This window comes from Astatotilapia calliptera, chromosome 6 (assembly GCF_964374335.1).
Source record: "Astatotilapia calliptera chromosome 6, fAstCal68.1, whole genome shotgun sequence".
Taxonomy (NCBI): Eukaryota; Metazoa; Chordata; class Actinopteri; order Cichliformes; family Cichlidae; genus Astatotilapia; species Astatotilapia calliptera.
In genome coordinates, this window is record NC_137427.1 from 19,286,905 (window position 1) to 19,310,209 (window position 23,305).

General features: G+C 35.8%; 1 long non-coding RNA gene across 1 annotated transcript; it reads right to left on the reverse strand.

The window, feature by feature from the left end:
- Nucleotides 1–6,141: 6,141 nt before the first annotated feature.
- Nucleotides 6,142–10,846, reverse strand: LOC113023279 (uncharacterized). Its single transcript, XR_013909674.1, has 5 exons — nucleotides 10,706–10,846; nucleotides 10,177–10,569; nucleotides 8,566–8,784; nucleotides 8,328–8,389; nucleotides 6,142–6,504 (listed from the first exon to the last, which is right to left on the reverse strand). It is a non-coding gene; the product is annotated as an uncharacterized LOC113023279 (long non-coding RNA).
- Between the last annotated feature and the right edge of the window lie 12,459 nt (nucleotides 10,847–23,305).

A 23,305-nucleotide genomic window follows, 5' to 3' on the forward strand; every position in this document is an offset into this window, starting at 1 on the left:
TTTACAATTGGCTTCTGGTCTGACTGTCACTTCCAACACTGATCCACTGATTAAATTATGAATGCAGGACACAACACCTGGAATACAAACAGAATCCCAAAATGTGGAGATATTGAAATGCCTGTTGCTCTTTACAAGACTAATAAGGTAACCAACCAAACTTTGTTAAATGTATCAAAAAGCAACTAGGGGGTTTTGTATCTTGCTCAAGAACGTTTTGACATGCAGGTTGGAGCAGCCAGCGATCGAGCCACCAACCTTTGAACTGACCTACTAGATGACCTAGATGCCCTGCTCTACCTCCTGAGCTACCACCACATCTATAAATGCCATTTTAATTATATCCTTAAACAGTGTTCTAACTTCCAATATTCACAAGTGTAAGGTTGTTCTCTGAATAATTTAATGGATTCTAAATGTGCAATAGACTCTAACTTAATTTACAATAGAACTATGTGTTGTGTAACAAATATTTTGCAGTCACCACAGAGACTGTTACTTCCACTGAACAGATATGGTGACTCGAAGATGAACATTTTATAATCACAAATACTTTTCTTCATTGTCATAGCATTTATCTGAATGCTATGAAGGATTTGAAGCTATGAAGCATTGAGAATATAATTTTTGTTTTTAAAGTTGAATCTAAAATGTGAGATTTTTAACCCAAAAGAGACAAATAACAATAATTACAAACAAATGTTCAGATAAAACTATGCAACCAACTTATATGTTTGTTTATTTTTTAAATAATACAGACAGTTTCTGTTTAACATCCCACAGAAGTACACAAGAGTGAGCACTGCTTTATATGTATTTACACATCCTGTATAATACATCATGTAGGGGAAATTATTAATTAAAACACAATGAATTTATATATATTCATATATTTTGGTCCCCAAGTGTCTTTTGATTGCAGGATAGGTGCAGATCTTTGGTTTCTGTCCATCGCATTTATGTAAATGAGAGTAGGCCAAATAACAGCGACATACCTTTGTAAAATGCAACACAGTTCAACAGAACCTCAAACTACATTCTCCAAAATTATCACACAGCTGTATCAACCAGTCTCAAGACAATCCCAGAAAATAAACCTTTATACGTTATAAACTTTGACAATGTATTGTGCAGATAATATCTGGCACACATGCATCATGTTGTAATGCTTGTGGTCTGTTACATAGCAGGGGTCTCTACTATTGTTACTGGTAAAGTAACCATGGCACATATTCATTGTGCAAACAGAATAAATGTAATATTTAAATCCCAAATAATGCTGCTAAAGATCTAAATGCCAAACTTCTTGAAAACATTCAGCATCGACTTCCTCACACAACCACTAGAGGTCACTTAACATTGGAAAGTAACTGTAGATCTTCCTAAAGTGTTTGCACTGAAGTCTTCTTGCTTACATTCCAAAGAAGTGAACAAAATTCCAACAGCATCATCATGAAAATGATAAAAGTTTGAGAAATTATAAATCTATATGAAGATTAGAAGTGTGAGTAATTTTACTATTTTTATTTTTTATGCTGTTTTCTTATGCTATACTGATACTTTGTGTATCTGTGGTCATATATGGGTGTGATTTGCACAGCAACCACTTCTGAGCTTTAGGTTCAAAGCAATCCACTTTCCATATATGCATGCAGAGTATGTTATGGCAGTTTATTAATAGGAGCAAAACTGGCATCTAATAACAGAACTGTCATTTAGGTTTAACTGTTGCGTTTCAGTGTTTACCAAAAGAAATATTTTGTGATTCATTAGTATTTCAACCTCAGACTCCTCATTTCTGGCTCATTTGAAAAGAACATATAGAAAAAAATAAAGCATTTTTCATTACTTCTTATTGTAATGTATGTTATGAGCCTGGCCATCAGTCAAGAATGCACAAATTGAAGGATGCATGAAAGCATTCAACAGGCCACCAGTGTGCAGATTGTGTTGTTCTGCATGCTGCAGTCAGCTGTCCGAGGGCATGCTTATTCTGTGGTTTTCCTGTGAGCCTGCTGCTCACTAGATGGTCTACATTATGGTTATGATTTGTCAACTCTGTTATCTCGAACCCTTGAAATGCACCATTCATAGATTAAAGTTGAAGATGAAGTGGAAATTTAAAGTATAATCATTGCAAATACAAAAAGACAGCTAGAAGAGAAAAGAGTTATATCATGTCACATTCATCCTCAGACTCATACTCTGTTCTCTGGTTTAAGATATTTCTCGCTCTGCAGCTCTGTTAACAGAGACCACTGAAAGGGCATCTGTGTGTTAGGCTTACAGTGTAATTCTGTTCGATTCACAGTAATTTTTCTGAACTTATGGCTTACCAGCACAGTGCAAGGGACGACATGTGAAGTTGTACAGAATTTTTAAAACGATATCTTATAACAACTAAGAGTCAGTGTAATATTATGAAGTACAGATTTCTGCGTCAAAACAAATGGATTGAATTAGAATCTAAAGGGGCCGTGTGTGTTCAGCTGTTTAATGTAAAAAGAAAAACCATATCAAATTAACGGGCTTCTTTCAATGTGGAGAAATAGCGGCTCTACTCTGAGCCCCACCCCAATGGCCAAACTTCTCACGCTATCCCTTGTCTTGGGGCCAGGGCGACCATGGCTCAGGGGGTTGGGAATCGCATCTGTAACCAGAAGGTCACCGGTTCGATCCCTGGGCTCTCTGTCCTGGTCGTTGTGTCCCTGGGCAAGACACTTTACCCTACTTGCCTACTGGTGTTGGCCAGAGGGGCCGATGGCGCGATATGGCAGCCTCGCTTCTGTCAGTCTGCCCCAGGGCAGCTGTGGCTACAACCGTAGCTGCCTCCACCAGTGTATGAATGTGAGAGTGAATGAATAGTGGCATTGTAAAGCGCTTTGGGTGCCTTGAAAAGCGCTATATAAATCCAATCCATTATTATTATTGGTTGACATGCCTCTTCAGTGTCTCATGAAAATCAGGGACAGTACTGCTGAATTAGCAGACCAGGTGGTGGTTCCTGTCTTTAAGAAAGGGGACTGGAGTGTGTGCCCCAACTATGAGTGGATCACATTCATCAGCCCCAGGAAAGTCTATGCCAGGGTGTTGGAAAAGAGAGTCCCACAACTCTCTGCTAATCCAGGGTTGGGTAGCAGGGCATCCAACCCCGTGAAGAAAATATGGTGGAGACTGTTGTTTCACCCCTTCTGTCTTGAAGAATGTCCCCTTATCAGCAGTGTTGGGACTAACGCGTTATTAAGTAACGCGTTACAGTAACTACGTTATTATTGTGGTAACGAGCACGGTAACTAGTTATTATGCCAAAACCGGGAACGCGTTACTCGTTACTGGGATTTAGATAGGCTCGTTATTCGTTACTTCGTGTGGTGGCTATCGCGGAGCTTCCACAGATTCAATAACATTAGCAAGTGGTGGAGGCCAGCAGGTGGATGAAGGAAAAGGGAGGAGAGACCCGAAGCGGGAGCGTCATTGCACTGGATTCCAGCCATAGCCCGCTGCGTACCATAAGAACGCCGAAGGTCTCCTTTCGCGTTCCTCAGGAACGCCGCGGGACGTGACAAAACGTCGACATATTACGCCTCGGGAGTGAGAACGGGCTGGTGGGTGCTATGTTACTGATGTTGAACTTTATTTTGTTCATAAGGTTAATTATTAGAGTTGCCAACCATCCCGTAAAAAATGGAATCGTCTCGTATTCAGAGAAAATATTACGGGTTTCGTATTGAGGTGAAAAGGAACACAGTTTGTCCCGGACTTCAGCTACAATGAAAAAGACACAAAGCTGGAGTTATTCTGTGTTTACGCTGCACAGCTGCCTCTTCTTCTCTCATCCTCTCACCCTCCCTCTCCTGTTTCTACTTCAATCATGAAACTGATCAATGATCAGCTGATCGGCTTTTCTCTCTTGTTTATTTATCGCCCACTTTGCGCCAGAAAGAGGAAACCAGCGGATGTCGCGGTAAACAACAGCAGCACTTTTAAGCTTGATCAGCTGTTGTTAGAATTCATTTAATATTAATTTCTAGTATCAGCTGATGTTGGCTGGAGCCACAGCTGTAAACCTGCTGGTCATGATATCGGTTTGGTTATGTGATGAGAGGGAAATATGAAGATGAAACCAGGAGATGTCCTTACTGAATCATCAGAGCTGTGATGGAGAAACAGGTTTACCTTTTAGGTTGATCTGATATCCTCGTGTTGGTGTTGTTCCCAGATCATCATACTAAATGTTGTTCCAGGATCAACATTGCAAGTGACCAATCAGAATGTTGTGACGTCATACTTTTGCGACTTCGGGAAAAACCGGCGTAAAACAAAAAACTGTACTAAAGCTACGTGAAACCGCCTCTGTCCGCCGATCAACGGACCCTAACCCTAACCCTAACCGTAACCCTTTAATAAACAGTAAGCAGAATTGATATTGTCCTTGCAACATTGGAATTTCATAAATGCAGGAATGGCTTGGCGCGCAAAAGAATAACGTCACAACAATGTGATTGGTCACTTGCAATGTTGAACCTAGAACAACATTTTCATGATGGTCTGGGAACAACACCAACACGAGGATATCAGATCATCCTTACCTTTTAGGTGACATGAATGAGTTGAAGGGAAGTTATGAACTGTTTCTGAGAGACAAATAACACCAGGATCCTTTTCTAAGTAGCTGACAGCTGGTAACTATGCAGGGGCGGGTCTAGCAAAGTGTTGCCAGGGGTCCATGTAGGGCATTAAAAGGGAAAGGGGGGCACAAGGAAATACTTTCTTATTCTCATTTAAAATGTCTCACTTTTAAAAAAATAATTATCTGAGTCTTGCAACAAACAATTGATAGATTATAATGGATTGGATTTTTATATAGCGCTTTTCTAGGCACCCAAAGCGCTTTACAATACCACTATTCATTCACTCTCACATTCATACACTGGTGGAGGCAGCTACAGTTGTAGCCACAGCTGCCCTGGGGCAGACTGACAGAAGCGAGGCTGCCATATCGCGCCATCGGCCCCTCTGGCCAGATTGATACATATATATCATCAGAACAGTGTACATCACTGTCACAACAGTGTTTATTTTTATTCAAAGGCTTTATGGTTTTTCCTATAATGGTGGGCCGGTCTTTAGTCAAAATGCCCGGGACAATTTTTTTGTCCCAGTCCAGCTCTGTATGCAGCTCATCTTCAGTCTGGTGTTACCTACATCTTCCTATTCAGAAGGCAGAATTTCAGAGTTCTGAGTACAATCGAAAGCACCACCACTGCAGTTTTTGTGTTGGATGTAAAAAGCAGGCTAGGATAGAATCAGGCGTGGGATTTCTCTCGTGGAAATGTGCACATTATCTTTTCCTTTCTATTGGTAGGTGGCACAGTGCACTTGTGGCAAGTAAGCAAGCTAGAAGACTGGCAATCTTGCTGGATATCCAGTTACGGAAGCAACACATTAACAAGAGAATTCTGAGAAAAACCAAAGTTACTTTCCCTAGTAACTAGTTACTCTGAAAGTAACGAGTAACTTGAAGTAACTGAGTTACTTTTGATAGAAGTAACTAGTAATGTAACTAAGTTACTAATTTAAAGTAACTTACCCAACACTGCTTATCAGAGGGTAACAAGATCAGCATTGCTGACACACTTTGTCTGGGTCTTCCAGGATATGACTGCTGTCCCATGTGCTCACCCTGTCTCAGTTCCATCTACCTTCTTTTGCATTTGCGTCTCTCTCAGAAATGAACCATCTATGTATTTTTGATATCGCAGACATCGTCATATTCCAAATCCCGTGAGCTGCTTTGTGTTGCTTTGATTTGATATGATATGTTTTGTAATTATAGTTTGCATGGCAATTTATTTCCAAATAAAGGCCAAGGAAAATATTAGAACACACCATTGGTTTGGTATGAGATGTTATGCTTGTGCATAAATATCTTTATAAAGTACAACAGTGAAAATATGTTTGCATATTGAGGCTTGTGGTGGTGTGTCCGCAGACACAAAAGATAACCAAAAACTGATTGAAATCTAAAAAAATAGTGATAATAATTTTAGAGAGTATATAATTTCAAGGATTAGTCTAAATCAACAATTAAAAAAAAGGCAAAGGAAGTATACTCTTTAAAGACATTCAACAGACCATGGGTACGAAAAGATATTTTTTATTTAAAAAATTTAGTTTCCTATAATAAGCGCTGTAATTTACACAAATCTGACAAAATCATCAGAATTCATCACTCTTTTTCTGGATACTTTGTTAGTTTTACTTCTAAAGTTATTTACATGCATCAGTCACCAAAACTACAATTTAAGGAAAACATAAAGAACAATTAAAACTAAAAATTAAAATTCAATAATGACTAACTCTGTTCAGTTACAAATAAATAAAACAAACTACGTATATCATTTTCAGTGGAAGACAGCGTTTTCTCCATCTTGAATCCGTCTAAAGATTTTTTTGTCCATTTTGAGCCTGGAACCAGACTTGTGTTAAACACAAATCTTCATCCTGAGAAACAATTTGACATTTAGAATCATAACTTCTTCTGATATTAAGTAATTACTTAAATGAATACTGCAATCATTAGAACAATATGGAATTTTAAAAAGGACGTTCTGTTTGAATGCCATATGTCATTAAAAAAGTACTGACACATTATTTGTGTTTATCAGTGTTGTGTGTAATGTATTACAAACTAATAAACTGTTATAATCACATTATAGTTAGGGATGGGAATTGATAAGAATTTAGCAATTCTGATTCCATTATTGATATCACTTATCAATTTTATTCCTTATCGGCTCCACTTTGAGAGCCAGCACCATCAGTAAGAAACATATCAAAGACATTACATTTGTGCAAGTTATTCATGCTGTGTGGACTAATGTCTGCGAATGTTGCAGGTATTTCCCCTCTTTGTTGTGATCAGTGTTGCAGTCATTCCTCTAATGAAATAGTGTATTAATGAAATTAATTTATTACATTACATTCGCATTTATCCTGAAATTATCTGATATTAGTGGTCATTTAACAATATAAACCTACGAGCTACAGCCCCCCCACCCCACCCACTCACACACAATACAAGTACTTGTGCTAATAAGGACACACAATTGATCTTTCTCTTAGTTTTTAGGTATGAACCCAAAGCTGACAGCACATAGCAAAGTTGAAAACAAGCACAAACAGACTTGATTCTGTTGAAACATGAACAGGTAGAAATGGAGGCTTCAGCCTGACTGCTAATCACTTCTTTTGTTATATAAGTTCAGGGTCTGGCTGTTTTGCTGGGGTCAGCACTCATTTAACTTTAATGTTACTCCGGGATTTTGGCTATCTTAGCACTAGGTAGCGTTGGCATGCTTTCAAAGCACTGAAGTTATGTTATTTGCATAATACAATTGTTTCTGTTCTGGACACAGTTTGCACTTCTGCTCCTGCTCTCATCCTTTTGTGCATTAAAACTAAAAGTAATGTCTATATAAAGGCTGCAGACTAGTTAATTTCCAAGGAAGTGAACTGAATTCCAAGGAACTGAACTACTGAGAAGAGTTGGTTCTACTCAATTCCCAAGTATAGTAATGTAATGAATAACTGTAATAAATTCAGTAATCACATGAGTCACATCAGTAATTATCCCCCCTTGCATTTGTGGTATAATGAGCTCACTTTAGAGTATGTGGTGGGAAACGATAAACTGTACAGCAGTCTACAGATTTTAAAGAGACTGGATATTTTTATTTCACAAAAAGACATGCATGTGGTGACAGAGTTGAAACTGTGCCCAGGCCACAACAACAATCCTTTTTTTTGTGTAGATACTTATGTAACTTTGCAGAAACTTAAGTCTATTTTATCTTATTCTCCTATCCTAAAAGAATTCTAATCTAAATCTACATGGTGCAAAACTGTGTCTCATTGTTCTTGTAACAGTGACAATAAAGATCTATTCTATTCTATTCTATTTGGTCTGTTTTCTAACGCTGTCAGCTTTTTGTTAAAAGTTTTTTTCCCCTTTCCTTTTCTTTATGTTAAAAGTTAATCACCTGGGTTCATTCCCATTAGGATAGAGATTATGTTAATGTGTGGGACTGTAACAGAAGGTTTATATAGTTAACTGCTAGCTATGTGATGTAAAAACATTGTAATGACTAGCTAAAAAAATTATCCATCATTTTGTAATTTTGTACAGTAATTGATGATCTTATAGTAAGTAATTGATAATAATGTGTATTACATTACTCTTTTGAATAGTGACCCACACACAGCTGTTTATGCAATAAAAAAACAAAAACAAGTGTAGATAAGAAAATGAAGAAGAGAAAGTTTACCTCATTCTGTCTCCTTTGATTATTGTGATCTGGTCTGTTCTGAAAAAATTGAAGTTCTTTTTCTGCATAAACAAAAATGCACTATCATACTGGAGCATTCAGCAGCAACAGTGCCATTAAGAATTTGCCATTTAATGGTTGTAGATAGTTTTGTGGAGGACTGTGTGTGTGTGTGTGTGTTTGAAGGTGAGTCAAACAATTCGAAAAATTAAATTCTAATAATTAAAATATACAGTACCTGTTTTCCGACACAACTGATAAATAAAAATAAAGGAAAAAAATGAAATGAGAATAGAAAATCCTGGTGTAAACATCATCAGCCAGGGCACGAGACTGGAACCACAGGTTCTGTCGTAGACAGCACGAGGAGTGGAGTCAGGTCGAGTATTGGAGTCAGAGTGAAGAGTGGAGTCAGGGCAAGGACTGGAATCAGGGCAAGGACTTGTGTGAGGTGAATCTGCATGAAATAAGTTGTGTATTAGATCTACATTTTTACTACAATCCACTTATGTATAGTGCTTTGTATAGTGTGTTTAGTTTACACAATATAGAAACACTGTGTAGCAATCTAGTTTAGTACTGACTTTAGTTATTGTACGTCTTAAGTGGCAAGCACACTGCTCTGTTTACTTCATGTAAGATGACTTTCAATCACAAGAAAGCCCCACACTAAAGTATATCCTGCTTTATCGTCTTTTCTACTCTAAACGGACTATTATTTACAAAAGTAATACCATAATGCATATTCAAACACTTCAAACCAGCAAATAAAATTATAAACACATTAAGAAACATTTTTTACAGCAAGACTTACCTTTGCATTCCCATTTGAAAAAAATTCAGGTTTAATAATATTAACATCATTTGCAGTTTATTATTTTCCTTTACGTATTTTACTGGATATTAAACATGAGTGTTTTTTAACTAAGAAGGTGATGCAAAAACAATAGCCAAAAACTTGGTGTGCAGTGTGTACTTAAAAGTTTGTGGAAACTGGACAAGTGCAGGACAAAAGAAGTGGAAGACCTAAAACACTATCTGCACCAAATGAACTGCATTTGAAAGTGATTTCCTTAAGAAAATGTTAAAAAACAATCCACCAAGACTTGCAGCTGGAAATGCAGCTGGCCCTTCAGTTGATACATGTATGGTTCACCTAGGCTAGGGGTCGGCAACTTTCAACATCATAAGAGCAATTTTAGCTCTTTCTACCAAAGAACTGGCCAAATTACCCAAGAGTTGCACTGAAAATCAGGGACAAAATAAAAAATAAATAAAAATGAGGGATGGGTAAAGATTTTTGCTTATGTCAGAATTAAATACAGTAGATGCACAGAAGCAATGTCTTTGTTAAACAGACTTCAGCAGGACAATGTCCCCAAACCTACAGTCAAAGTCATTAAGAACTATCTTCAGCCTAAAGAAGAACAAGAAGTACTAGAAGTGATGGTATGGCCCCCACAGAGCCATGATCTCACCATCGAGTGTATGAAAAGACAGAAGGATGTGAGGAAGCCAACATCCACAGGAGATCTGTGGTTAGTTCTCCAACATGTTTGGAACAACCTACCAGCCGAGTTCCTTCAAAAACTGTGTGCAAGTTTACCTAGAAAATTTGATGCTGTTTTAAAGTTGGTCACACCAAATATTGATTTGATTGAGATTTATCTTTCATTTGTTCATTTACTGCATTTTGTGGATTGATGAAAATAAATGATTAACACTTCCATTTCTGAAAGCGTTCTTTGTTTACAGCATTTTTCCTCACCTGCCTAAAAGTTTTTCACAGTACTGTATGCATATATATAACAAACCAACAAAAAAACCCCAATCACACATGAGTACTTACTGATTAAGATTCTTGTTGCGATACTGGCATATCTGTGGTCATATCTGACCTGAACGCTTGTGCCATCTACCCACTGTTCCTTTTCAGTTCCACAGTAATAGAGGCCCTCATCAGAATCAGAAATATTCATGATCAGCAGATCATAGGATCCAGAGGACTGATTCTTTTTAAAGTGGAAGCGTAATAGAGAATTCACTGAAATTGCTCGGTCACTGATTTTTTTCCATGCATCTTCTTTTAGTTTCAGAACAAGAGGAGGCTGATTTTCATGGGTACAATTTCTGTACCACACAATATATTCCTCAGAAAATGCTTCACAGTCACAATTCAGAGTGACGTTCTGTCCTGATGTCACTGTCAAATCCACCACTGATCCAGAAATCCAATGACCTCCTGAAATACAAACACAATAACAAATTTTGCCAGTGTTGAGTACAAGATGTGATGTAGAATTCCAAATAGAGTTGACACATTCATTTAATGTTTTATAATATTAATGTATAATTTAATTAGTTGTACAAAATATTACCTAAAAGAAGGACAAGAATGACATGAAGGCTGTCCATGTTTGATGATTACCTGCAGTTAAAAGACAGTAAGAATGGTGTGACTCTCGAATGTCATCGCCTACGCATTACTTTTCCACTAAAGGAAATGCAAGTTGCGATCGGGTGGTGGAGTGGAACCTTCTATTCTGTGGTTACACTGTGTCAGTGCAATGTCATGTGATGGTCTGGATGTAAAAATTAAAGTTCTTTTAACATGACAGACTGCTTTTCAACATGCTTTTCAGTCTTAGCCATTATAGACATGAACAAGAACACTCAGGGATTGCATCTTCTCCCAAAGGACAAGAGGTACACACGAATTTTGATGAGCTATGATTTTTTTTATTACAACATTCTGACATCAGTCTTTTATGGCATCATTCTGATGTCATATGGTATCATATTAAAAAGGTTAAAAGTTTGCTGTACAGTAAAATGACATATTACTTGATATGCATCCTTGAAACTTTATTTAAGGTCAACTTTGACCTTGAGCACTAACAATATAAAGGCCAAGGTGAAATGCTTAGCCAACCTAGATACTCATGTACCCCAAGGTCTAGCATACTGTGAAGTTTGAAGGCGATCCATAAAAACTTTTATTGATTTTTACATCTGGTGTGTTCTTGACCCAATTTGAAAAAACAAACAGACAAACAAACAGAACTGATTATTATTTATTAAGATAAAGACACAGTGTAATATGTCGTGTATTCTAGTTCATCTATGTGACCATCTAAGTTCATTAAATGATGACTATGTGACAATGTAATTTATTTAGAGAACACATGACAGAAACATTTGGTTTTATCAGCTGTAGGTTACCTTCTGTGTGCCACGCAGGGAGAGGGTTGGGGGAGGTTTACCAAGATCTAGTGTGACACTTGCACAAATCTCCACGTTACAAACTATTTTCAGTGTGCTAGCATATCCGCTTCATACTTCAATAAAAATGAACAAATCAAGTTGCTAGATGCATATGAATACAGATGTAAACTTTATCTGACTCGAAACTACTTCTATTACTACTAAAATGTTTCAGTTATTCTTTTTTTAGTTCAATTCAATTCAATTAATTTTTATTTATATAGCGCCAAATCACAACAAAAGTCGCCTCAATGGCCTGTAGAATTACTGCTTTGGCTCAGTCTTACAGCAATGATCGAAAACACTATTTTCCAAAAACAGCATAAAAAGCTATGAGCTGGTAAATTTAGTGGAACATTCAACAACTGAAGAGTAACGTTTTTGTCGTGAGTTGGTCAAACTCACTTAGCATAGAGTTATAAAAATATGACATGTCTATAGTGATGGTGATTTCTGTACTTGAAAGAACAGAGTGCGTCCCTCTTATCAGAAATCTGTTCTGTCTTTTGGTTTTAGAATTAAAAAATAAAGATTGAATAAAGTACGGGGTTCACAAAAACATGTTGCATTCTGTCGTCCGAGTAGACATTTGTTTCTGTGGTTTTCCTGTGAGCCTACTGCTCACTATATCGTCTACAATGGTGGTGGTTTGTGAGCACCTTCAACTTGTGAGAGTTTCCAAAAATATGGGGCATGCGTTAAAGCTGAAGTGGAAATTTAAAGCGTAGCTTAAAAAAAATTACAAGAAAAAAAAAAAAAAAGAGTCTTGTTTTATATCAAGAATCAACATTGTGCAGATTTCTGCCAACCAAATGGTAAATGGGGGATTCTTTGAAAAATACATATCTTGCATTTTGTCTTGTAGCTGTTAGTAAACAGAATGAAAAGTTTGATCTTTACCTCACTCCTACAGATTCCAGACTCACATTTTGATCTGAATTTTTTTGTTTTGCCTTCATCGTGTAGCAAAGACACATATCAGTCAATTCAGGAACATAACACAGTGTAGAAATATATGAGGTTTCATTTCAGATCTTTTAATAATCTTTAATATGAATTTTGGTTTTAATATGAATTATACACTGGTGCTGAACTGCGTGGTTATTCTCCACCATCATGGTGATAATCAGCCCCTTTTGGTTTGAGATTCCCTTACTTCACCCCTGCCTGCCTGCCCAGCTACCCGTCTTTTGTGCTCATCCATGTCTGGAAACCTTGTTCAGGATTTTTCTGTCCAGAATACCACATTTTGTCACGGCTGCCGAGGCGAGCCGTGTGGATTTAGAAGGAGGACCCAAGATGCAGGCAGTGGATGAGATACCGGTGGTTTTATTTACAGAGGTGTAGTGGCAAACAAACAGTGGGGCATAACAAACAACTAAAGACACCTAAACTGGGAGAACTAAAAATAACAGACCTGGGAGCATATGACAACGGATGATGAATAGCAGAGAGATGCAGACGAGGAACAGGACACCGTGGAACACAGGGTCACAGACTGACACGGCGGAATACAGACGAACCGGCAACAGGCAGGAGAACACACAGGGCTTAAATACACACACCAGTAATCAGGGGATGAGAGACAGGAGGGCAACACAGCTGGGAGGAATCTGGGCTGACGGGACAGGGGAAACGTAAACTGATCACACTCACATACGACGCGGACCTTCACAATAAAACAGGAAACTCAGACACATGGAACCAGACAAGACATTGAACTAAACAGACAGATTCACAAACAGATGGGGTGACACCATAGACAGAGACACAGACTCAAAGGCAGACCAAATATAACACACAGAACTCAAACAATAATAATCATCATCATAAACTAGAAAATGATAACTAAAAGCGCTGGGTCACCGACCCAGGACCATGACACATTTGACTTCATCTGCACACCTTCTTCTCTCTGGCACCTCTGGTAATACTTCTGCTAAGCCCATCCTTAATCTACCTGTTTACTCACCACTTGGCTATAATTTGGAACAGTATTGTCAACTGTCAACTCCCCCCACGCTTGTCCGGCCTGGTAAAACACTAAGGCAGAATCCAGCTTAATTTAATTAATTGATTAATGAATTAATGAATTGATTAATTAATTAATTTTGACAGAACTCCTGAGACCACCCTTAAGTTGAGCCCTGTCGTGTTCCTCATAACCCTGCCCCTTTACACCTGCCTATTCCACAATAAAGTTGGTTTAACTGCTAGCACTGCTCCGAGCATGCTCCTTGACCCTTGCCTGAACTGAGCTATAAACATCAGACAGATGGCCTCACATTTCAATTAATTTTTATTTATATATTGCCAAATCATAACAAAAGTCACCTCAAGGCCTCATTTCACTTCAAAAGCTCACAAGAATAGAATAGTTTGTTATACAGAGGAGTTTGTTGTCTATTCAGTGCCCAAATCCTGCGGCTGGAAAACAAGTCCAAATCATCACCTCTCTACCACTATGTTTGACAGTTGAGAAGAAGTATTGTTTTTGAAGAGTAACAGCTGGAACGCCTTTATTTTATTTTATTTTTTTATTCCTTTTGGGTTTTGTTTTTGCATTTTTGTTGCAGAGTCTCACCCTTTGGTAAATTTCCTGTGATGTCCACTCCTGGAAGGCTTTAAAAACTAATGTCAGCAGAAAAGAAGAATTTTAATATTAATCAAGTTAGTTCTGGATTATTTTTCAAATTTCAGTGCTTAATAATTTCTCAGTACAGTGTAAAAGACCTTGCTGTGGTTGAAACTGTGCATTTTGTTATCAAGGACAAGGAAGAAGTGTAGAATTTTTTACAATCACATTTATTATTTATACTACTAATTAGAGAGGCTTAAAAAACACAGTAGAAGGAGAATCGCACCACAAATACAATCGCAATTTAATATATTAGCTGCATGAACAGATAACATAATATTTCTGCTTCAGTAAACTTCTGTAAAGGTCTGTAAAACAAATTTCCCACGTGTGGGACTAATAAAGGTTATCTTATCTTATCTTATCTTATCTTATCTTATTCTTTGGTATACTGTAAACTACTACAACTGATTTGAAAAAACAAAACACTCAAACATCATAAACGACAAACACCACTGTTTGTTGTTTATGATACGTTTCTTTTGTCATCTTTTAGATGATTAAGCAAAAATATATAATTAAACATTTTAACAAAGAAAAAACAAACATCTAATCAAAAAAGCTAAAGCTACTGATTTTGCTATTAAAAATGGCAAAAAAAAAATACACAAATGAACAATCTTAGAATTAAAACAAAACAAAACAGGAATACAAATGATACTAATTGTTTACATGTATACACCGATCATCCAAACCACGATCATTCACAGAGAAGATGAAAAATATTAATTATCTTGCATCAACAGCACTGTGTGTTTGGCTTCCTTGCAGTTTACACCAGACATCATCCTCAGTGATTAAAAGCTCTATAGGCTCTAGAATAGCTTTGCATAGGATTGTGCTAATCTCAATCCTTGCAGAAGTTTTTGGTTTAACCAGCATAATTCATTATGCATTTTTAAATGAAACAATGAACAATCTAGAGCCCAGAGGTGTTGATAGCAGAATAAGTACAGAAGTCAGAACTATGCGTTATCTTCTTCTTTTGTCTTTGTGTGGCTTGACGGGTTTCCACTGTAGCATAAAACACATCTTCATCCTGTGAATGAACATCTGTCATTTACAGTCAATAATCAGATGGTCAAATGCATGACATGATTGTCTATAAATCTTTCTAGGGGCATATAAATCTGGTCGCCATTGTGAGTGTTAAGCATCACAATTAAAACAGCCAGCATCTTCTCTCTGATTAAAGAAACATGCCAGATCCAATGGTTCTAAATGTTCTCACCTTATATGTTACCTCAGGCTCATGCACTATTGTTCCAAAGGCATCTCCTATTATCACTATGTTGGTAAGACAAAGCTGTACTTTTCTCTTAACCACCCCAATAGCTTCTCCTACCTCAGTGAATGCTTCACTGAGTGATTGTGCCTTGTCTGTTTTCTGTGTATTATTGTAGGGCTTTTACATTACAATATAAAGCGCTTTGAGGCAACTGTTGTTGTGATTTGGAGCCATTACCTCATAAGACTTTGTTGTTACACTTTCTCTTACCGTACATTACTAAATCTCCATTTGCACTATTTGCCTATTTGCACTACTCTGCCTGGTTTACACTCAATGTCACTTACCCATTATATTGTATATTGTATAGCTTTCTTGTTATATGTAAAATTGTATTTATTTAAATTTTTACTTTTTAATTATTTTACTTGCATTTTTAATCACTTTTATATTTAAATATATTTAAATGTTCATTTGCTATTTATCTAGGGATTGAGAGTAACGCAATTTCTATTCTCTGTATGTCCTGTACATGTGGCAGAATCGACAAATAAAGTTGACTTTGACTTTGATATAAATACAATTTAATTTAATGTAACAGAATGGTCATTTTTAGAGGTTAGATTTTCCTTAAACTTTCTGGCATTATTTTTTTAGCTATAGTTCACATCTATTTATGTAGGAGTAAATATAAGACTATTTGTTTGAGCTTGTGTCTGTATGCTGGTACATGTTTACTTTATATTTAATGTGCAGTTTTATCCAAACTGTTAAGCACTTATTTAAACTTTGTGTGTGTTTTAAGATGCAAAACAAATGAAGTTATTCTTATTATTTATATTCTTTTTATCGATGAAATAATGAAAATATGTGAATCTATAACACATTAAGTCATTTTTCCTTATTATTGCAGGAAAGGGATAGGACACTGATCATGATGAGTAATTGGTACAGAATATTTACAAGATGCGCAGGTTCCGCATACCATGTGTCAAATTGTACTTGATAAATACGCTATCAAGTTCAATTTCCAAATAGATCAGTATAAATACAAATTCTGCCATTAAAATGCTATATGTAAATTTTAATTATTAGTAGGAGAATTAGTTATGAAAATACCAAAAATTGAATATGAATGTGATTTACCTGATTTTTTCTTGTTTGCTGACTGGTTTTAGGTCGTTGGTGATCAACTTTTGGTCACAGAAAGAAAGGAATACAACAAAATAATAAAAAATAATATCAAACATCAGACAGACTTAAATATAGTATGTAACGTGTGTGAAGCTTTACTTGGTGATTAAAATACTTAATACTTAAAATACCAGATTTTGGACAATAATTTGAGATTACAAACTGATGTAGTGAACAGTGATGTAGTGAACTGATGACAGAATTGATACAATAAACAAAATTAAATAAAAGTACCATTACTAGCAATTACCTGTTTTCTGGCAGTAGTGATGAACAAGAAGTGAGACAAGAAGAGAGGGGACAACAGCAAAAGTTGGGCACAGGACAAACAGCAGTTTCCAACACATGCCGCAAGCTTCAACCTGTGGAGTCCTCTCATGGGTTGGAGTTGTATCACTGGCCTCTAAATTGTTAATAAACATGTTTCAGTTATGGTCTGTGTGTATATTCTTGGTACTTCACTATTATACAAATCTCAAAAATCAGTACCCAGTAAATGTAGTTTAAATAGATAAATAGATGCCAATCAAAATATTTTTTCTGCCTCTAAGCTGCAGAGGATTGTTTGGAAAACCATTCTTCATCTCTTTTGGATAGCCATTATGTGCACAATGCATGTACATATAAAATGTATCTAACATTTTAGTATTTAATGGCTTTTTAAATTAAAAACTGCCAAAAAATTCCATAATCATACAATTAACTTCAGTATTTTTTCTTTATAAAAATAAAAATGCTTTCTGACAATGATCCCGAGTGTTACTGTTTTTAGGATCCAGAAATTTCTCTTACTTAACATTTAAAAGATTAAATTTAAGCAATTGTATGTGTACAAAATTCTACTCAAATATTTACTACAAAAATAATACAACCTCATAATGGTTGTTTGTGACTCGATCATTAAAATTTACTTTAAACTGAACACAAGCACACGTTCATTAGTTCATCAGTTAGTCATAGTTAAATTCCTTAATATACATATTTATCACACAAGTACTTACTGATTAGGATTCTTGTTCTGATGTTGCTGTATCTGTGAACATATTTGACCTGAACACTTTTATCCTCCTCCTTCCAGTGTTCCTTCTCAGTTCCACAGTAATAGAGACCCTCATCAGAATCAGAAATATTCATGATCAGCAGATCATACGATCCAGACAAGTTATTCTCTACAAAGTGGAAGCGGGCTAGAGAATTCAGCAGACTTTTTTGGTCGCTGATTTGTTCCCATGGATCTTCTTTTTGCTTTAAAACAAGAGGAGGCTGGTTTTCATGCGTACAATTTCTGTACCAAACAATATATTCCTTGATGTTCGTTGATGTTTTACAGTCACAATTCAGAGTGACGTTCCCTCCTGATCTCACTCTCAAATCCACCACTGATCCAGAAATCCAATGACCTCCTGTAATACAAACACAACAACATATGTGGCCAGTGTTTAAAACCACACCAAATGGTTGTAACTGTTGAGTAAAAAAGTTAATTTAGAATGTTATATATAATTAATTAAATAGTTTATTCTATAATAAATTGTATATTTAATTACCCATTCTAAATATTACCTAAAAGCAGAACAAGAACAATGTGAAGTCTTTCCATGTTTGACGATGACATGCAGTAAAGAGACAGTAAAACCGGCCTAATTCTCAAATTTCATGACCTGTGCAGACTTTTCCATTAAAGGTAATTCTAGATGTGATTGGCTCGTTGAGTGGAACCTTTTGTTCTGTGGTTGTTTTCTGTGAATGTAATGGTATGCTGTGTTCTTTTTTTTTAGACGACAGTGTGTCAAACATTCACATTCACCATTAGACACATGAAGAGTCTGATGTTTATGATGCAAAATGAGATAAACTTAGTAGCTTTCACAAAGAATGTGACTGGGATACGTGAAAACATGTCATAATCACCCATCCATCCATCCTAGTCATCAGTCTAAAAAACGCAAGCTAAATTTATTTACATAACTTGTGTTTTTGTCTTTGTAAGAAGATTAGATTTTGTGCTTGTCACCGTTTCTGTGTGTGGAAAAAAAAGGCTATAGTTTGTCATATAGCACTGTGTTGCTAATTTAATTATATTTTGCTCTAAATGTAGAACATGTCAGGAGCATTGTTACACCTGAGATCATCAAACACAGCTGTATTTGGGTTATAACATTTTTACTAACATTTGATGATTAATCAATTTATTATTTAACATGTGTGTCATAACCACTCAAATGTTTAGCATAAAGCCTAATAATTACCTGACTTGGGCTTTTATATCTTCACATGTAATCCTAGTTTTTTTTTTTTTTACTTCAGAAATAAAACAAAAGAAGACGCACAACAACAAAAAAGGTGGCACTTTATAGCACAGTCGGTAATGATGTGGTACTATTGGGAAAACAATGTGTAAATAAGGATATTATTAACACCATGTTTTTACAATGTCCATCCATCCAATACTTTGTCCAAGTCAGGATTGCGGGGGAGCTGGAGCCTATCCCAGCTGCTGTAGAGTGGTATTTACCATGTAAGAACCAACATAATATCTGAGTAATAGCATTCAAAAATAGTTCTTACATCAGTTCTTTTGGTATCTATATTACATGTTTTTAATGGGTTTTTTTTGTATGAAATAGTTTCAGTCTACTGTAGATTAATCAGTGGCTCCCCTCTGCCACCCCCAGAGGCCATCCAGGTGGAGGAGCGCCTGCTTCAAGGACCCCCCAGAGCCAGATGAGTCCTGTAGAAGATATGCTTATACTCCGGTATGAGTCATGGTTTCCACCTCAGCTTCCCATAATGCACGCGACCAAAAGGTTATCAAAATAAAACAGGAAACACATGGGAAAATAAACAGTGACAAAAGTCCAAACTAAAAGCACTGTGTCAGGGACCCAGGTACCCTGACACTTCCAAGCCCTTTGTTCTCCACTGTGGGCCTTTCTCTTGTTTAAAATAAAAAAAAAAAAAAAAAAAAAAAAAAAATATATATATATATATATATATATATGTATATATATATATATATATATATATATATATATATATATATATATCTCCTGTTTGTTATTTACTCCTTCTTACTATTTATATTTTATTCCTGCACAGTGTAGATGAGGTAGACCCAAAAGCACGGTGGAGACAGCACTAAGTTTCCAAAAATAAAGCGAGCCTTTACTGTGGCTGATGGCATGAGAACAACTCTAGAGACACACTGAAACTGGGAAAACTAAGGGGACTAAGAAGATTGTGTAAACTAAAAGACTATGACACTCTGTGAAAGAACTATGAAAAACTATGAACGCAGAGTAACTAGGAATGCTATGAAACACAGTGAAACAAAGAGGAAAAACTATGAAATCTGTGGCGAGGATAACAGACGATCTGACAAAGAACGGTAAGAGACAAAGGAGTTAAATATACACATGGGGTGATCAGGGGGAGTGGAGACACACGAGGAAACAGCTGACTAGGATGAACATAATGATGCACAGGAAATGTAAACACAAACACAAAGATATGAAAACTGGACTTTCAAAATAAACAGGAAAACATGACAAGAAGCTGGCATGACACGAACTTGACAACATTAACCAGGCAGGCAAGAAACATGAGCAATAACACCCAATAAACAACAAGATGAACCCAGAAGACCCAGAACACAATACGCTGTTAAAAAAAAGCATGCAAAATTGCACCAAAAAAAAATCCGCGAAACAGCGAGGCTGCAAGAGGTGAACTGCGTTATAGGAAGGGATCACTGTACTTATAAATTTCTAACACAGTGTTTATGACCCTGCTCTAGTTGTCACAGGGTATTTAAGTGTGGAATTTGTTTACAATTGTATGTTTGTTATTTAAACTACTAATTAGACAAAATAAACAAAATAAAAATGAACTACAAGGAGCATCAGACCACAAATACAATCACACTCTAGTATGTTAACTGCATCAACAGATAACATTACATCTCTGCATTGGTAAACTACTTCTGTTTCTGTTTAAATTCTGTTTTTTGTTTAGTAAATGTTTCTTTTTTCAGCTGTTAAGTTATTCAATTAAAATATATAATTACACATTTTACTCAGGGAGAAGCAAAAATGTAATGTATAAAGCTAAAACTATTTAGATTTTGCTATTATAATTGCTTAAAAATATATAAATGAACAACAATAAAAAAAACGAGACAAATGATACAAATTGTTTTGCATGTATATACCAATGATCCAAAGCATGAACATTCACAGATAAGATGCATAACTTTAATTTACTGGCATCAACATCTAGTACTGGCACCTAGAGATTCTGATATGATGCCTAAACAGGACAGCGAGGAGATTGTGGTTTAGGCTATGTGCACACAGTCAGGTCACTACAGTTTTCACTCATTTATAGATGAGGGGAAAAGCAAAGGACCTACTGTCAATCCTTGCGGATTATTAAAGTTGGTTTAACAAACATAATTCATTATGCATAATTGAATGAAACAAAGTTAAATCTAGACCCTAGAGATGTTGATAGCAGAATAGGTACAGAAATCAGAACTATGCATTATCTTCTTCTTTGATTTCTGTGTTGCTTGACTGGTTTCCACTGTAGCATAAAAGACATCTTCATCCTGTGAACGGACATTTGTTATTTACAGTCAGGACAGTAGCCAAATGCTCCAATGCTTGACAGTGATAATGTTCTTTAAGTCTTTATATTGACATTTAAATCTGGCAACCAGAATTTTAAGCCTCAAAATAAAAAGAGCTAGTGTATTACATATTGTTAAAAAAACAGAAACTTTGTTAGCGCCCACAGTGTTAGATAATTACATTTCCAAACTTCCATTCATTTGAATTTTTTTTTGAGAAAGTCATTGCTGATCAGTTACTTTGACTGGTTGAGCGACATGGGATACTTGCTAAATCCCAATTTAGTTATTGACAGAAACACATCACTTCTCTGTGATATTTAAAAAAAAAATTGTCTTATTTTCTGTCTTTTATGTGAAGCACTTTGGTATACCGTTTGTTTTTAAATTTGCTCTATAAATAAAGTTGTATTGTATTGTATAACTTGGTAAAAGGTAAATTTCCTTTTTGTCTGAACACTTTTTCACCAATAATTGAGCTAGTCTGATTGACAGATTTGGAACAGAGTGGGCATCTCTGGCTCTATTATCATTTGGTTCTCATCATATTCATCTGACATAAAATTAATATAAATCACAATTTGTCCTCTCCTGTGCCCCTTGTATGAGGGGTCACGCAAAGCTAAATCCGTGGACCAGTTTTGTTCTCAGTTTATACGTTACCCATGGGATATGTAATTATTAGCTGCAAAGCCATCTCCTATCATTGCTATGCTAGTGATACAAAGCTGTACTTTTTTGTTAAGCCTAACAACCTTGATAGCTTCTCCAATCTCAGTGAAAACTTCATTGCGATTTTTTTTATAGATTAGCTTTTACTTAATCTTTTACCCATTATTTTTCTTTATAGTTCACATCTAATATGTGTATAGAATTATTTATGTCAGAATTAATGTAAGACAATGTATTTGAATATATATTTGTACAGTGGGACATGATCACTTATATTTAATATGTTATTGTATCCAAACTGCGAAGCACTTTTTAACTGTGTGTATGTTTTAAAGGACTAAAAGTACAAATAAAGTTTTTTTTAATCACTATCATTAATAGTATTGATTAAATAATAAATATATGTCAGTCAAAAAGGAAATGAAGTCATTGGTTTGGGTTACCATTGAAGGAAATGGATAGGACACTGTTCATGATTAGTTCTTGTTAAAGAGAATTCACAATAAATTTTACATACTAGTGTGTCATCAAGCACAATTGCCAAGTAGATTGCTGCCATTACAAATGCCATATGTAGAATAAAAAAAAAAAGAGAAATAATTATGAAAAAATTATCTGTGCTATTACAGAAATTGAATATGAATGTAATTTACCTGATTTCTTCTTGTTTGCTTGCTGGTTTCAGGTCTTTGGTGATAAACTTTCAGCCACAGAAATTATTATACAACATCATTAGGCAACAACATCCAACATTACTATGGGATTAAAAATACTCTTAGATTTTGATCAATAATTTGAGATTATAAACTGAGTATATCAAAAACCTCAGTGATGTAGTGAACTGATGATGGACTAATTGAATACAAGTACAATTTATAGTAATTACCTGTTTTCTGGCAATAGTGATGGACAAGAAGCGAGACAAGAAGAGAGGGGAGAACGGCAAAAGTTGGACACAGGACAAAGAGCAGTTTCCAACACATGGTGCAATCTTCAACCTGTGGAGTCCTCTCATGGGTTGAAGTTGTATCACTGGCATCTTAATTGTTCACAAACATGTTTCAGTTAGGTATGAGTATATTTATGATACTTCTCTTTTACAAAAAACTCAAACATTAGTACCCTGTCAGTCTAGTTTCAAAAGAATTATGCCATGTCAATAAAAAAATATTTGTCTGCTTGTAAACAATTCTTTTTTCTGTAATAACGATCTAACTTAGCCATTGTGTAAACACTGCACAGTATGTCCTATTTGCAGAGTAATCAATTGGATATATACGCAACATGTGTTTAACATTTTAATATTAAGGGATTTTTAAAATAAAAATTGCCAAATAGTTACCAAAAGGTTG